Source organism: Saimiri boliviensis, chromosome 17 (genome assembly GCF_048565385.1).
Source record: "Saimiri boliviensis isolate mSaiBol1 chromosome 17, mSaiBol1.pri, whole genome shotgun sequence".
In the NCBI taxonomy this organism is placed as follows: domain Eukaryota; kingdom Metazoa; phylum Chordata; class Mammalia; order Primates; family Cebidae; genus Saimiri; species Saimiri boliviensis.
In genome coordinates, this window is record NC_133465.1 from 28580311 (window position 1) to 28595451 (window position 15141).

The 15141-nt window shown below is 39.5% G+C and overlaps 1 protein-coding gene and 1 non-coding gene across 8 annotated transcripts in view; one reads left to right on the top strand and one right to left on the bottom strand.

Moving 5' to 3' along the window:
• The window catches only part of NF1 (neurofibromin 1), a 304993-nt gene that overhangs the window by 268556 nt on the left and 21296 nt on the right, over window positions 1-15141 (bottom strand). The window lies entirely within an intron of this gene.
• On the top strand, window positions 12718-12824 carry LOC120366958 (U6 spliceosomal RNA). The gene has a single exon (XR_005581469.1). It is a non-coding gene; the product is annotated as a U6 spliceosomal RNA (small nuclear RNA).

The following is a 15141-nucleotide window of genomic DNA, read 5'->3' on the forward strand; positions in this document are numbered from 1 at the left end:
TTTCCTACCATCAGTACCCTGGTTTAGGGCATCATCCCTATTAAAACAATTTCTTAATTATTCTTCTTGCTTTTACTGTCCCCTCAAATCCATTCTCTATATCACTACCAGGAATTACTCTTTAAAACATGTGAGCATCCCACTCACTTGCTTAAAACCCTTCAATGGCTCCCTGTAACCCATAGAATAAAGTAAAAATTCTTTCATTCATTCAACAGTTAATTGCCTATTATGACCAAGCAAGAACTGTGCTAGGCCTGGGGATATTAATGGGACACCATTAAAACATTTGTATCCTTCAGACCCAGAATAATTTTTGTAGAATGAAAAAGTCAAAGTAAATTCTTCCCCCCCAAAAAAATTCAGCATCTGGACTGCAGTTGAGATCCATAAAGATCCTATGACATTGTTAAGAATGCGGTGTAATTTGTGATTGTTTCAAATCAAAAGTTAAAGTAACAATTCTCACAATTTCTAGGCCCCAAAATTCTTTCAGAAACCTTTATGCTTATAACACAACATAAAGCAGAATTTAATAAAACACTGAAAAGAGTGCATTTACCTCATTTAACCTAGTTTAAAAAAAAGCAAACATGTATTAGTTTCATATGCATACCATATTTGAAAGTGTAATTCAATTTCTCTATAATTCAACCCTTATCACTTAAGTCAGGTTGCACCTAACCCCTAATTCACAAACATTGAGGTTTAAACTATATTTTAGCATTTTTCCATGAATTCAAAAAGAAATGCCAAAGAATACCTAAAAATACATATCATGATTTGGTTAGAATGGAATAAGAATGGTAAACAAGGGACATTCAGCCATATGATAAGACCAGCCATATAACAAATACTTCTCTGCAAGAGCATGGAAGATTTTATTTCATATATTCATTTATTCAACAAATATTTATTGAGTCCCTTCTATGTGCAAATTACTATTCTAAATACAAAGACTGTAACAGTGAAAAAAAGGAAAAATGCTTATCTTAATCAAACATATACTTAATAGAGAATATAATGATAAAAATGGTTTTGGAGGCCAGGCATGGTAGCTCATACCTACAATCCCAGCACTTTGGGAGGCCAAGGCTGATGATCACCTAAGGTCAGGAGTTCAAGATCTGCCTGGCCAACATTGTGAAACCCTGTCTCTACTAAAAATACAAAAAAATTGCCAGGCGTGGTGGTACGCCTGTAGTCCCAGCTACTTGGAAGGCTGAGGCAAGAGAACTGCTTGAATCCTGAAGTGGCGGTTATAGTGAGCCAAAACAGCACCACTGCACTCCAGTCTGGGCGTAAGACTCCATCTCAAAAAATAATAATAAAATGAATTTGGAGTTCTAAAAATAAAATTTTCTAACTATATTAAGTAATGAGTCCTGAGGTCATGATATTTTGATAGGGCCCTGAAAGGGAAGACTTACAATTTTAAGTTCTTCAATTTCAAGTTTCTCAAGACTTCCTCCATCTTTAAGCAGGCAGGTTAGATAGGTCCTAGTTAGATTAGGTATGCTTTTATCTGAACATTTATATTATTCCTCTGAAACATATACACCACTCCACACATAAAAATTTTTTAAAGGGTAAGTAATTTAATTCATCCTATTCATCCCTGGCAATTTTTTAAAGGGTAAGTAATTTAATTCATCCTATCTCCATTAATACTTAGGTATTTTCCCTAAAACTTTCAATGAAATTAGTTTTACCTAAATTTGGTAAACTATGAGAAGCGTTAAAAGTATACCAAGTCAATGTATCTTGAAACAAATGATAGCCTAAGTTTTCAATCATGTAACCCGTAACAATGGGTTTCTATCTGGTAGATTTCAACAAAATTAGTTAAGTATCTGCATGAGTAAAGTCTACAATTCAAAATTCACTACTTTACAATTACTCCAAGGTTTTTAAATAGATGATATAACTGTCAAAAGTCTACAATTTACTTAAAACATTTCTTGGTCAGATAATTATTACCTATTTTGATCTTTTTTAATGTGAAAATAAAATGTTCACTAAGTATTAATGATAGTAGATAGCAGCATACCTTAAAAAAAGAAAACAAAACAAAAACTCTATATACATGGAGGGGATAGGAATTTGTCCTCACTGGAACCAACATATTCTGGATATGAATGTGCCTTCCCTGCCTGCAGTGCTTCTGCCAGCATCACCATCAAGGTCATGGGCAACCCCTTGTTCATTATCAAGGTATACTGTTCAAGGAACTCATTTCACAGAAAAAGAACTGCAGGAATGGGTTATAAAACGTGGAAATCACTGGTCTTACCACATACTCCATCACCTAGAAGCAGCTGATCTAACACAATGGCCTGCTGAAGATTCACTCAGTTAAACAGTGCTAGCTGGGAGATCAAATCCTCAAGAATGAGGGTTCTGTCTTAAAACATGCACTAACTGCTTTGAATCAATGAGAAATATAAAATGTTGTTTTCCCCATAGCTAGAATACATAGGCCTCAGAATCAAGGGGTAGAAGTAGAAGTAGCAGTTCCTCTAGTATTCCTAAAAACTCCATTAGCAGAAGTTTGGCTTCAAGTACCTATGACTTTTTTATCTGCTGGTTTGGAGGCCCTGGTTCCCAGAAGGAATGATTCCACCAGGTTCCACTGAATTAGAAGTAACAACTACCTCATAACCACTGCCCTCCATACCACTAAATCAGAATTTCTCAATCTTGGCACTACTGACAGTTTGGACTGGATCAGTCTCTACTTGGGGGACTGTCCTGAGCATTTCAAGATGCTTTGCAGCAATCCTGAACTCTAACCCACTAGATGCCAGTAGCATTCCCCTACCCCGCCAAAGTTGTAAGAATTAAAAATGTCTCCAGATCTGGGGGGCAAAATTGTCCTAAGTTAAGAACCACCACACTATATCAACAGTCAAAGGAGGAGGTTATTCTATTAGCTGATGTAATTCAGGTAATTCAGCCCTATTACTAAGGAGATAGTAGACTGTTGTTACATAACAGGGTCAAAGAGGACTATGTCTGGAACCTCGAGGATTCCCTGAAATATTTTTCTAAGCCTACATATATAAGAGCAAAAGTTAATGGAAAACTACAGCCACAGGCATGCAAACACATGACGCAGGACCACTGAGGATTTGTATTCTTTTTTTATTTTTTTATTTTTTTGAGCTGGAGTCTCACTCTGTCGCTGAGGCTGGAGTACAGTGGTGTGATCCCACTCAGTGCAACCTCCACCTCCCAGGGTCAAGTGATTCTTGTGCCTCAGCTTCCCAAGTAGCTGGGATTACAGGCACCCACCACCACACCTAGCTAATATTTGTAATTTTACAGAGATCGGGTTTCACTATGTTGGCAAGGCTAGTCTTGAGCTCCTGACCTCGTGACCCACCCACTTCAGCCTCCACAGTGTTGGGATTATAGGCATGAGCCACTATGTCCGGCCCATATTCTGTTGTGTTTTTTTTTGTTTTTTTTTTTTTAAATAAAAGACAAAGTCTTGATCTGTTGCCCAGGCTGGAGTGCAGTGGCACAACCTCGGCTCACTACAACCTCCACCTTCTGGATTCAAGCATTTCTCCGGCCTCAGTCTCCCAAGTAGCTGGGACTAGAGGCACGTGCCACCATGCCCCACTAATTTTTTGTATTTTTAGTAGAGACAGGGTTTTACCATGTTAGCCAGGATGGCCTCAATCTCCCGACATCGTGATCTGCCCACCTTGGCCTCCCAAAGCCATATTCCTCATTAATGAAGATTTGGGTTACCCCACCAGCTGAGGTCCTGAATGAGAACAAAGGAAACATGGAACGTACAGCAGTAGTAGTTATAAATATGAACTACAATCTCTCCACCAGTTACAGAAGCAAGGTCTACAGCAACTATATTTTCTTCCTTACTTATTACAGGGAGTCAGGTGAGTTTATGAATCAATTCCTTCTCTTTTCTTCTCTATGTTATACAAATTTTATTAAAGCTTAACTTTATAATTTAATCCCTATGTAACAGGATATTCAGAAGGGACTATTAATTAGAGGCATAATTAACACAACCAAGAAATGGATAGTATAAATGTCACCCAGAAATTGATACAATAATAATGAGACTTTGCTCCTCATTCTGGGAAGAGAGTAAGGACACTCTCATTTTTTTTTTCTTTTAAGATAGAGTCTCGCTCATTGCCCAGGCTGCAGTGCAGTAGCATGATTTTGGCCAACCACAACCTCCACCTCCTGGGTTCAAGGGATTCTCCTGCCTCAGCCTCCCAAGTATCTGAGATTAAAGGCACACGCCACCACGCCCAGCTAATTTCTGTACTTTTAGTAGAGATGGGGTGTCACCATGTTGGTCAGGTTGTTCTCGAACTCCTGACCTCATGATCTGCCCACCTGAGCCTCCCAAAGTGCTAGATTACAGGCGTGAGCTACCGCATCCAGCCAGTATTCTCATTTTTACAAAGAACATTTTCATCTTTTTAGGCAAGAGCTTAGAGGTTTTCTCTTGTAAATTAGATAAAATATTTGTATAAAGGCTGAGTGGTCAATCACGTTGGAAGGCCAAGGCAGGAGGATCACCTATGGTAAGGAGTTGTGAGACCAGCCTGGCCAATATGGTGAATCCCTGTCTCTACTAAAAATAAAAAAAAATTAGCCCAGCATTGTGGTGCATGCCTGTAAGCCCAGCTACTCAGGAGGCTGAGACATGAGAACTGCTTGAACCTGGGAGGTACAGGTTGCAGTGAGCTGAGATCATGCCACTGAACTCCAGCCTGGCAACACAACAGAGCAAGACTGCATCTCAAAAAAAAAAAAATATATATATATATATATATATATATATATCCTAAATAAAAACAAACAAGATCAATAAACATCCATATATTTCTATATATTAGCAAAAATCAAAAATTGAAACTAAAAAACAATACCTGTTAAAATGGCAATCTTCCCAAAATTGATCTATGGACTCAGCACAATCGCACAATCCCTATCAAAACAGACTTTTAACTCCCAACCTCAGGTGATCTGCCCACCTTGGCCTCCAAAGTGCTTGGATTACAGGCGTGAGCCACCACACCCGGCCAAAACAGACTTTTTAATAGAAATTGACACATCAATCCTAAACCATACAAGGATATACAGAATATCTAGATTAGTCAAAAACAATTCTAAGAAAGAAAGCTGGAGGACTTATACTACCTGACTTTATATTTTATTATATAGGGTGGTATTGGCATAACAACAGGCACAATCACAAAGGAAAAAAAATTTTTTTCTCAAAATAGAACCTCTTAACACCAAGGATGCTGCCAGACCAAGTCCCATCAAGTAAAAGAGCACAATAAGAAGCTTAAAAAGGGTTAGGATTAAGTTATGTTTGTATAAATAAGCCAGTTTTTATTGTTCAGGTCTCAATCCTTAAATGATCCTATCTTATGTATGGAAGTTGTCTCCTAATTAATTACAGCACAAGAACAAAAATTAACTAAAGATAAGCCGCAAACCTTAGTGTAAATCCTAAATAAAATTTCTATAGGAAACACAGGAGAAAAATTTGTGACCTTATATTAGACAAAGGTATCTTAGATATACCAATAACATGATCTACTTTTTAATTGATAAACTGGGAGAGAGAGATCCAAGATGGCTGATCACTAGCAGCTCAGGATTGTAGCTCCCAGTGAAAGCGCAAAGAAGGAGAGGACGCCACACCTTCACATGAATTCTTGTTGCGCACGCACCAGGAGATTCCCAGCGGAGGAGCCCCACGGGTCGCCAGCGCGACTCTTGTGACCGGTGAGGCGGTTTTGCCGGCACCTGGGAACGTTGGTTCTTGGTGCAGAGTCAAAAAAGCACCATCAATCTTAACGCCGCTGATTTAGTCGGCGCAGTGGGTTGCTCAGATTTCGGTGCTGAGAATCAATAAGTTGGATGTCCACTCAGAAACCCAATTACAAAGACGGTAATTATAAAGACCACATGGATGGATCTACAACGAAGGGAAGAAAACAGCCAAAAAAGGCTGAGAATACCCAAGATCAGAGCGCCTCTTCCTCAGCAGGGGATCCCAGTTCCTCATCAGCAACGAAACAAGGCTTGATGGAGAACGAGTGTGTTCCAATTACAGAAGCAGGCTTCAAAATGTGGATAATAAGAAACTTCTGTGAATTAAAAGAACTTATTCTAACCCAATCCAAAGAAACTAAGAACTTTGAAAAAAGGTTTGACGAAATGTTAACAAGAATACACAATTTAGAGAGGAATGTAAGTGAATTGATGGAGTTGAAAAACACAATACAAGAACTATGTGAAGTATGCACAAGTTTTAACAGCCGAATTGATCAAGCAGAAGAAAGGATATCAGAGGTCGAAGACCAACTCAATGAAATAAAACAAGAAGACAAGATTAGAGAAAAAAGGATAAAAAGGAACAAGCAAAGTCTCCAAGAAATACGGGACTATGTGAAAAGACCTAATCTACGCTTGATAGGTGTACCTGAATGTGATGAAGAGAATGAATCCAAGCTGGAAAATACGCTTCAGGATATTATTCAGGAAAATTTTCCCAACCTAGTAAGGCAAGATAATATTCAACTCCAGGTACAGAGAACACCACAAAGATATTCCTCAAGAAGAGCAACTCCAAGGCACATAATCATCAGATTTACCCGGGTTGAAATGAAGGAGAAAATATTAAGGGCAGCCAAAGAGAAAGGTCAGGTTACCCACAAAGGGAAGCCTATCAGACTTGCAGCAGATCTCTCAGCAGAAACCCTACAAGTCAGAAGAGAGTGGGGACCAATATTCAACATCCTTAAAGAAAAGAACTTTCAACCCAGAATTTCACATCCAGCCAAGCTAAGCTTCATAAGTGAAGGAAAAGTAAAGTTTTTTGTGAACAAGCAAGCACTCAGAGATTTCATCACCACCAGGCCTGCTTTACAAGAGCTTCTGAAAGAACCACTACACATAGAAAGGAATAAACAGTATCAGCCTTTCTAAAAAATACCAAAAAGAGCATCAATATAATGAAGAATTTACATCAACTAATGGACAAAATAGCCAGCTAATATTAAATGGCAATATTAAACTCACATATATCATTGTTAATTCTAAATTTAAATTGACTAAATCCCCCAATCCAAAGACAGACAGACAATTTAGATAAAAAACTAAAACCCATCAGTATGCTGCATCCAGACCCATCTCACATTCAAGGATACACAAAGACTCAAAACAACGGATGGAGAAAGATTTACCAACCAAACAGAGAGCTAAAATAAATAAATAAAAAGCAGAAGTTACAATTTTTGCCTCTGATAAAATAGTTGTTAAAGCAACAAAGATCAAAAGAAGCAAAGGACATCATATAATGATAAAAGGATCAATGCAACAACAAGAAGAGCTAAAGATCCTAAATATGTATGCACCCAATACAGGAATACCCAGACATATAAGACTAATAAAGAGACTTAGACTCCCACACAATAATAGTCGGAGACTTCAACATTAATATTAGACAGATCAATGAGACAGAAAATTAACAACGATATCCAGGACTTGAACTCAGATCTGGAACAAGTAAACGTAATTAACATTTATAGAACTCTCCACTTTAAATATACAAAATATACACTCTTATCAGTACCACATCATATCAACTTAGAAGTTTAAACGAAATGTTGGTTGGCTCCTTGTTTGTTATTCTCTTCCCTCATTTTCTTTTATGTCTCCATTATTAAGGACAATTATAGGCATACCCATAGTTAGACTGCATTCTAGCCCGGGCAATAAAGCAATACCCCCATTCTCTCTCCCTCTTCCTCTTTCTCTTTCTTCCTCTTCTTTATTCTTTTTATTCTTTTTTTCTTTCTAAAAAAAAAATAAAAAATAAAAAATAAAAAAAATAAAAATAAAATAAAATAAAAAGATAAACTGGACTTCATGAAAATTAAGAATATCTGCTTTGAAAGAACTGGAGAACAAAAAACAAGCAAAAGTAGGAGAAAAGATCTGCAAATCATTTATCTGATAAATAACTTGTATTCAGCATATATCATGAATTCTCAAAAGTCTAATAAAACCAGATTTTTTTAGAAACGGGCAAGAGAGATTAACAGCTCACCAAAGAAAATACTCAGATGGTAAATAAGCACATAAAAAGATGTTCCGTATCATTAGTTATTTGGGAAAGGCAAATCAAAACCACAATAAGATATCACTTCATACCTACTAGAATGTCCATAATTTAAAAGAAAATGCTAAATAAGTGCTGGCAAAGATGTGGAACAACTGGAACTCCCATATACTGCTCTAAGATGGTACAATCACTTTAAGAACAGCTTGGCAGCCTCTTAAAAAATTACAAGATATAATATCCCATAATATAACATTATTATATACACCCACTATATGATACACCCATTTCTAGTCCTTTGTATTTACTAAAGAGAAATGAAAGTCATGTATATGAATCTTCAAAACAACTTTATTCATAATGGTGAAAATTTGCGTTGTCTTCAGTTATCCATCAACAAGCAAATGAATAAATAACTTACAATATATCCACTAAGACAAAAACAGCTCAAGGGATCCCTAGGGATGGGATGAAGGTAGGAATGGATTACAAGGAAACTGGAGAAAACTTTTGCTGGTAATGTATACTCATCATCTTGATTGTCGTTTTTAGCATCAATGATTTATGTGTATATCAAAACTCATCAAATTAAACATTTTAAATATGTGCAGTTTAATGACTGGATGGCAATTTTACCTTAACCTAAAAGTGTAGATCACTCATGGTGGTGGGAAAAATTATTAAAAAGATACAAACCTTCTTGGAAGGCCAAGAGGTTTTGTAAAGCTTCGGGAAAGAAGGAGCCAAAGGTGGCTGTCCTTACCTGGAGGCAATTAGGGTAGGAGTAGATACAAAGGAATGTAAGGGAGTTTTATCTAAATGGCTTGTTTACTCATGTTGTCCTAAGAGGAAACTTTGATCATCCAAGAGCAGAACTGCTCTCTACTGTGTTGGGGGTGGGGGGTGGGGAAACACACAGAAATGTTAATTACCCACTAATGGTGTTTACTCAAGACCTTTGTCATTTAATCTGTACTAAATAAATGCAGAGCACCTCCAGCATATTGGGGCTTCACAGCTGGACTCCCTCTTTGGGATCTGTGAGCTGTGCAGTCCCCTGGCTGTGCTCACACAGGCAAAACATTTGTGTCTGCATAGTTCTGTCACTAGTCAGTTAGACTTGGCAGCTGGTGCCCCTGCATGAGGAATGCTGCAACATATCACCAATAGCAATGGGGCCCTTGAAAACGAAGGTGAAGAGACTGACTATACAGTCAGTAAGTCATTGGTGCCCACTCGAGATTTCTTCAGGGGAATTGTCCAGACTAGGGTTTCATCATGGGACAACAGCTACCAGCTCAACAGCAACAGTATATACAAGTATTGAAACACAAGTATTAAAGCTAGTGGAGTCTTGGTTTTGCAGGCTCTATTAAGGCGCCTAATGCAAACTGTTGTTTCCCATAATCCATGGTTCATGCCTCCAAGAGAAGGCATGCTAGACTCAGAGCTCTGTGAACAAGTAGGGAGAAATCTTAAACAGCATCATATACAAGGGCAAAGGGTCCCAGTAACAACTGTAATGTTATGGGCCTTAGTTAGGGCTGCTCTGGCCCTGCTATACACAGAAGACCCTAAAAAGGGAAGGGAGAAGGAAACATCACCTACCTTACCGCCTTCTCCATTCCCCTCAGCCCCACTGTTACTGAGTAAAACTGCCACAGAGGAGACAGAAATTCTCCGAGTCCCGTCTTTCAATAAATTGGAAAAAAGACAAGGGATACGCTACAGCTATAGGGCCCAGTCTTAGGCAAGTGGTATTAGAAGGGGAGCACTTGACCTGCCCAGTGATGCAAAATCAACAAGGCAATCAGGTTTATGCTTATAAAAAGATAAGAAAAAGCATTAGAGAAAATGGAGCCACTAGCCCATTTACGAAAGGATTAATTGAGGGCATAGCAGACAACTTCCATATGAGCCCATGGGACTGGTCAGTACTAGCTAAAACAACTTTAGACACCAGTCAATACCACCTCTGGAGGGCAGAATTAGATGAATTATGTGAACAGCAAACCCTTTTCTAATAATGGCCACTGTTATTCCTCCCCTACCCCTGACATGGCTCTCTCAAGATCCTATTTGGGTAGAACAGTGACCTTTAAAGGGAGAGAAACTGCAGCAGGCCCATGAATTAGTTGAGAAGCAATTAAAAGCTGGCCGTATAGAACCATCAAATAGCCTTTGGAATTCGTCCATTTTCATCATTCCCAAAAAGTCTGGCAAATGGAGACTTTTGCATGACTTATGAGCTATTAATGCTAATTTGCAGCCTATGGGGCCTCTTCAGCAGAGGCTCCCTCCCCTGCAGCAATCCCTCAAGATTGGCCTATAATCGTTATTGACTTAAAAGACTGCTTTTATACTATTCCCTTTGCAGAACAGGACAGAGAAAATTTGCATTTACAATACCAGCTACCAATAATGAAAAGCCAGTTTGCTGATTTCATTGGAAAGTGCTTCCACAAGGAATGCTGAACAGTCCTACCATGTGTCAGTATCATGTAAATCAGGCTTTGCTCCCCAGTAGAAAACTAGAAAACAATTTCCTAATTGAAAGATTATTCATTTTATGGATGATATATTACTGGAAGCTCAAGTGGAGCCCATACTTTTAAGTTTATATTGCCTTTGTCATAAGGAATACACAGTTAAGAGGTTTAATCATAGCATCTGAAAAAGTACAAATGTCCTCTTCTTGGAAATATCTTGGATACATACTAACTTCCCGATCAGTAAGACCTCAAAAGGCCAAATTAAATACTAGCAACTTACATACCTTAAATGATTATCAAAAATTACTGGGCAATATTAAGTGGCTTCGCCCCATGTTGGGCATATCTACTGATAAGTTGCAAAATCTCTTTTCTTTTCTTTTTTTTTTTTTTTTGAGACGGAGTTTCGCTTTTGTTGCCCAGGCTGGAGTGCAATGGCGCGATCTCGGCTCACCACAACCTCCGCCTCCTGGGTTCAGGCAATTCTCCTGCCTCAGCCTCCTGAGTAGCTGGGACCACAGGCACGCACCACCATGCCCAGCTACTTTTTTGTATTCCTAGTAGAGACGGGGTTTCACCATGTTGACCAGGATGGTCTCGATCTCTTGACCTCGTGATCCACCCGCCTCGGCCTCCCAAAGTGCTGGGATTACAGGCTTGAGCCACCACGCCCGGCTGCAAAATCTCTTTTCTATCTTAAAAGGCAGTGCTGCCCTGGATTCTCCCAAGTAGTTAACCCCTGCAGCAAAAAGGGAAATTGAAGAACTAGAACAAACTATTTCTCAGAGGCAACTAGATCACATAGATCCAGGATATTCAGTTCAACTGTTTATTTTTCCCACTAACTTAATTCCCCAACAAGATTAATAAAACAAATGGCCCCAGGACTGCACTTCCTAGAATGGGTTTTTTGCACACATACCAGGACTAAAACACTATCTTCCTATACCAGGCTAGTTAATAAAGTCATCTATACAGGCCATAGACGATGCCATCAGTTGCTAGGTTATGACCCTGATGTCATAAGAATTCCTTTGAGTAAAATGCAATTCAAAGCAGTATTGCCCCCATCTCTAGATCTTCAGATTGCACTCTCTGATTATGCAGGCCAATTTGAACATACCCTTTCTGCTGACAAACTGCTTCAGTTTTTATCTCATACTCCTGCAATTATACCTACAAAAGTAGTTCACTCCTCCATACCTAACACTTTAATGCTGTTTACTGATGACTCTGGTTAGAATGGAAAAGCTGCTGTCTGGTGAAACTGCGTAATTCCCTCACTTGATCTAGATTTACTAGCACTCAGAGAGCTGAGGTTAGAGCCCTAATATTGGCCCTGGAGACATTTTCTGCTCAGCCCATCAATATTGTTAGTGACTCTGCTCACTCTATTTATTGTAGAACCTTGAGACAGCCCCTCATCAAGTCTACTCTCGAGCCCACCCTGTGTGCCCTTTTTGCTCGACTTCAGCAATTGCTGGATCAACGTACAAACCCTATTTTTAATCACAGTTATTTGAGCCCACAGCACACTGTGACATACTGGCTTATGGCAATGATTAAGCAGACCTACAAGTTATGACATCACTGCTTGACCGAATCGCCCAATCACATCAATTTTTCCACCAAAATTGGAGAATCTTAAACAATTTCAACTTACCCAAAGACTAGCTAAACAAATTATCCTGCAATGCCCAGACTGTCAGCTCACAGGTACATCCCCTGCTCCTACCAGTGTTAACCCTAAGGACTAGAACCTAATCATTTATGGTAAACAGATGTTACAGACGTCCCTGAATTTGGAAAACTAAGATATGTACATGTATCTGTCGATATCAATTCTCATCTAATTAGCTCACATGCACTGCCTGAAGAGTCCACTACATATGTCATTAAACATCTTCTTTTAACTTTTTGCATTTATAGGATGGCCCACAAAAATTAACACTGATAATGGTCCAGCTTATGCCAGCTCACAATTTCAACAATTTTGCCACACATGAAATATCCAACATTCCACAGACATTCCGTATAACCCCCAAGGACAGGCCACAGCAGAACGTGCCCACTCCACCCTTAAAAATAGGCTCAGAAGTGCTCACTTCAGCAGCACATTTACTAAAACTGGAACGATACAGAAAAGATTAGCATGGCCCCTGCACAAGGATGACACGTAAATTCGTGAAACGTTCCATATTTTTTTTTTTGAAGTTTTTCTTTCACTGGTTGGAAAGCAGATCACATTTTACACTAGTTAAATATGTTTATTACTTGAAAAAAATAGGCTCAGAAAACAAAGAGGAGGAGTATGAGTAAGGACCCTGCAACACTACTAGCACAAGACTTATTTACCCTTAATTTTTTAAAATTTAGATGACAAGGTTCAATAAGCTATAGAAAAGCACTTTGCTAAAAGCTCTCTAGACATAAAACCCACAGTTTTATGGAAGGATGTAAATAGTAATGTATGATGTGGTCCAAATGATTTGCTAACACAGGGAAGAGGATATGCTTGTGTTTACACCCCGTCAGGTCCTCTTTGGATTCCAGCACAATGCATCAAACCGTATCATGGCATGGCTAGCATCCAACCTGGTACCAGAGATGAAGAAAATGACCCTGCAGGACCCACAGCCCTAGATGATGCAGCTTCCTCCAACGACACAAGCCCCAGACATTACCTAGGGAATGCTGAAGAAAACAACTCAGGAGGCTGAACAAATCTTGCTCCAAACATAAACACCATTCACTCCAGATGATTTTTAACTTTGTTAGTCTCTGTTACCTGTACCTGCTACACTCTGTTAAGCCCATCTTCTAAATCTGCCTTTTTTCCACCTGTTACTTAGGCAGACACTCCCTTCCTAGCCTTTAACAACGTGACTGCTTGGCTGGGCGGAATTTACATACCCCCAGTGGGGTCCCTCATTAATGGCATACATTGGACTAAGGTGCCAGATAACACTTCATATCACTCCACTATCCTTCCACTGTGTGTAAGTTATAAAAAGTTCTAACCCTTACTGTGTACCTGCCCAAACACAAGTGTGGCTACACCATGGCAAAGGAAATGCCTTATTATTCTTGCTTGCTGATAGCCTCAAACCGGGCTACGTAACCAATGCTACTTTCCCCAACATTCCTCCCTGTGCTAAAGAACCAAGCTGGGAAAGTAATGGATTCCACCTTGGCTGGGAAGCCTGTCACAGGGGACAAGCCTGTAGCCTCCAGTTAGACAATTATAACATCTTAGACTGGAGCCCCCACAGTCATTTTCAGGGCAATTGTAATGATGTCTGCATCAATCATGGCATCAATAATAGTTTCATAGTCATATCCCATTCCCCTATGATTTGGGCCAGTGGGGAAGGGGTATTGACCCCAAGTCAAGTCCATGCCACACCAAGACAAATTATGGCACCCGGGACATCTTAGCACCTCTCTTAACACCTGGCATGGGACATAACTTAATTCCAGTAACAATTACACTATGATTTTATTCATAATCACACAGATCACTGCCTAATTTGCACTACCTATCCATATGTTTTCCTTACAGGAACCAATATTTCTATTACACCCCAATACTCCACATTTGTGACCCAAGTGTAGGGACAGGCTTGGTTTACCTCATGCATTGCTAATTATAATATAGCTGATTTAACTATTACTAGCATCATGGTTTTAAAAAGACAATCTGAAGCTTTCCTACTACTCAATTTGACATGCAACTGGTAAGGTTCCTCTGTTCTTGCCACCTTAGAATGTGCCCTGTCCCAAGTCAAACACAAAAGATTAACATACTTATAGCCTTTATAGTCTCAGCCATAGTCATCCTAGCAACTGCTAGTGTGGCTGTAGCATCTACTACTGAATCAGTGCAAACAGCTACTTTTGTAGATAACTTGGCCAGAAACGTGTCTAATGAACTGCTCTTACAGCAGGGCATAGATCAAAAAATTCTTGCACCCTTGCAAGCCCTCAAGGCGGCCTTGGAATATGTAGGTTAGTGGCAGCAAGATGCACTGGCATTCCATCAGCAATTAAACTGTGACTGGGAACATAAGCACATGTGTCACCTCTGTACCTTGGAATCAATCAATACATAGTTGGGATGAAGTGAAACAACACTTCTGGGGAAACTTACATGATAATTTAATGGCAGGCATAAAGCAACTTAAAACTAAAATTCTGGCCGGGCGCGGTGGTTCAAGCCTGTAATCCCAGCACTTTGGGAGGCCAAGGCGGGTGGATCACGAGGTCAAGAGATTGAGACCGTCCTGGTCAACATGGTGAAACCCCGTCTCTACTAAAAATACAAAAAACTAGCTGGGCGTGGTGGCGTGTGCCTGTAATCCCAGCTACTCAGGAGGCTGAGGCAGGAGAATTGCCTGAACCCAGGAGGCGGAGGTTGCGGTGAGCCGAGATCGCGCCATTGCACTCCAGCCTGAGTAACAAGAGCGAAACTCCATCTCAAAAAAAAAAAAAAAAAAAAAAAACTAAAATTCTGGAATCCCT